The sequence below is a fragment of the Gekko japonicus genome, unplaced genomic scaffold (genome assembly GCF_001447785.1).
Source record: "Gekko japonicus isolate JY-2015 unplaced genomic scaffold, Gekko_japonicus_V1.1 scaffold1919, whole genome shotgun sequence".
Classification (NCBI taxonomy): domain Eukaryota; kingdom Metazoa; phylum Chordata; class Lepidosauria; order Squamata; family Gekkonidae; genus Gekko; species Gekko japonicus.
This window is the reverse complement of record NW_015176511.1, coordinates 119955-122348: the sequence shown is the minus strand read 5'-3', so window position 1 is coordinate 122348 and position 2394 is coordinate 119955. Positions and strand designations below refer to the sequence as shown.

At 51.3% G+C, this 2394-nt stretch overlaps 1 protein-coding gene across 1 annotated transcript in view; it reads right to left on the bottom strand.

Annotated features, from left to right (window-relative positions):
• The window catches only part of LOC107123985 (synapsin-1-like), a 91725-nt gene that overhangs the window by 80720 nt on the left and 8611 nt on the right, over positions 1-2394 (bottom strand). The window lies entirely within an intron of this gene.

Sequence of the window (2394 nt, the reverse complement as noted above, 5' to 3'; positions counted from 1 at the left end):
AAGAAGAAGAAGAAGAAGAAGAAGAAGAAGAAGAAGAAGAAGAAGAAGAAGAAGAAGAAGAAGAAGAAGAAGAAGAAGAAGAAGAAGAAGAAGAAGAAGAGGAGGAGGAGGAGGAGGAGGAAGAGGAGGAAGAGGAGGAAGAGGAGGAAGAGGAGGAGATTGGATTTATACCCCGCCCTTCACTACCGAAAGGTGTCTCAGAGTGGCTTACAAACTCCTTTCCCTTCCCCTCCCCACAACAGACACCCTGTGATGTAGGTGGGGCTGAGAGAGCTCTGACAGAAACTGCTCTTTTTCAAGGACAGCTCTTATCAGAACTACGGCTTGCCCAAGGTCATCCAGCCAGGTGCCAGTGGAGGATTGGGGACTCAAACCCGGTTCTCCCAGATTAGAGTCCGTGCACTTAACCACGACACCAAACTGGCTCTCTCTCGACTGTTCCAACTGCCCCTCGACTGTTACAACTGACCATCGCTTCCTTGAGTGCCCTCGACTGTTACAATTGCCACTTTTGTTTGGCAAGACTCATGTTTGTGTCAGAGGCAGAAATTCAACAGGTGCAGTTCTACCTACCCAATGGAGGAAACCCCACCCGTTTTACATTTGTCAGTTAAAGCACTGTCAAAGGCGCACTTGAGCCTTATTAAAAACTAAAAGAGGTGGTGATCCGACCTGCTATGCAATGTATTCACCATGTTTGATACTTTTGAGGTAGTTCTCAGAACACCCCCCGCCCCACCAACCCCACCATACCCTTTTTTTGCCCTTTCTACAAGCCAGCATTCCCTGAACATGGATGGCCCAGGCTAGCCTGATCTTGGCAGATCTCGGAAGCTAAGCAGGGTCGGCCCTGGTCAGTATTTGGATGGGAGACCGCCAGGAAGCCCAGGGCCGCTGCACAGAAGAAGAGACTGGATTTATACTCTGCCCTTCACTAGCTGAAGGAGTCTCGGAAAGGCTTGTAATCTCCTTTCCCTTCCTTTCCCCACAACAGGCACCCTGTGAGCAGTGTTCCCTCTAAGCTGAGTGAGTGTGAGCTAGCTCACAGTTCTTTGGCCTCCGGCTCGCACATTTTTGCCTTAGCTCAGGAAGGGATGGCTCCAGAGCAGTGTTCCCTCTAAGCTGAGTTAGTGTGAGCTAGCTCACAGTTTTTTAGCCTCCAGCTCACACATTTTTCCCTTAGCTCAGGAAGGAATGGTTCCAGAGCAGTGTTCCCTCTAAGCTGAGTTAGTGTGAGCTAGCTCACAGTTCTTTGGCCTCCGGCTCGCACATTTTTGCCTTAGCTCAGGAAGGGATGGCCCCAGAGCAGTGTTCCCTCTAAGCTGAGTTAGTGTGAGCTAGCTCACAGTTTTTTAGCCTCCAGCTCACACATTTTTGCCTTAGCTCAGGAAGGGATGGCTCCAGAGCAGTGTTCCCTCTAAGCTGAGTTAGTGTGAGCTAGCTCAGTTTTTTAGCCTCCGGCTCGCACATTTTTGCCTTAGCTCAGGAAGGGATGGCTCCAGAGCAAACTAGTTTATTTATTTACTAGCAGTAAAGCCCATTGTGAAAGCAATACAATGGAATCTAGAAAGAGGCTCTGGGGCAGTGCTCTGGCTTTGGGCAAACAGTGTCAATTTGCTGTGGTGACCTCAGCAGGGTATAATGACAGAGTCCACTGTTTTCTCCAGAGGAACTGATCTCTGCTACCTGAAGAGCAGTTGTAATTGTGAGTAATCTGTAGCCCTCACCTGGAGATTGGCAACAATTGTTACCCAGGACAAAATGGCTGGTTTGGAGGGTGGAGTCTATGGCATTCTACCTGTCTGAGGTCCCACCCCTCTGCAAACCCCACCCTCTCCAGGCTCCACCCCTCAAATCCCCAGGAATTTGTCAGCATGTAGTTGGCAACCCCATCTCCTTCCCAGCTAGCCACCAACCTACCATTATCTGCCCCTTTGACTTCAGCTGACTTCTGCCCTCCCTTCTGCAGAGCAGTTGTAATACTGAGTGCTCTCCAGCCCTCACCTGGAGATTGGCAACAATGGTTCCCTATGTGGGACTGACTGGTTTGGAGGGTGGAGTCTATGGCAGTGTACCTGTCTGAGGTCCCACCCCTCCTCAAACCTCACCCTCTTCAGGCTCCATCCCTCAAGTCTCCAGGAATTTCCCATCTGGAGTTGGCAACCCTATCAGGATTGGCCCCAATGTGTTTTCTCCCAAAGGCCAAAGTAGGTGACAGGACCAAGCTTAGTTGCCTACCAACAGGCACTGAGGGGAATGTAGGGTTGCCAGCTCTAAGGAGGGAAATACCTGGAGGTTTGGGGGGTGGATTCTGTAGAGGGCCGGGCAACGGAGGCATCGGCCTTCCGTCCCCCACCTCGCCCCCCCAATCTCGGCCCGGGCGACCGCGGCTCC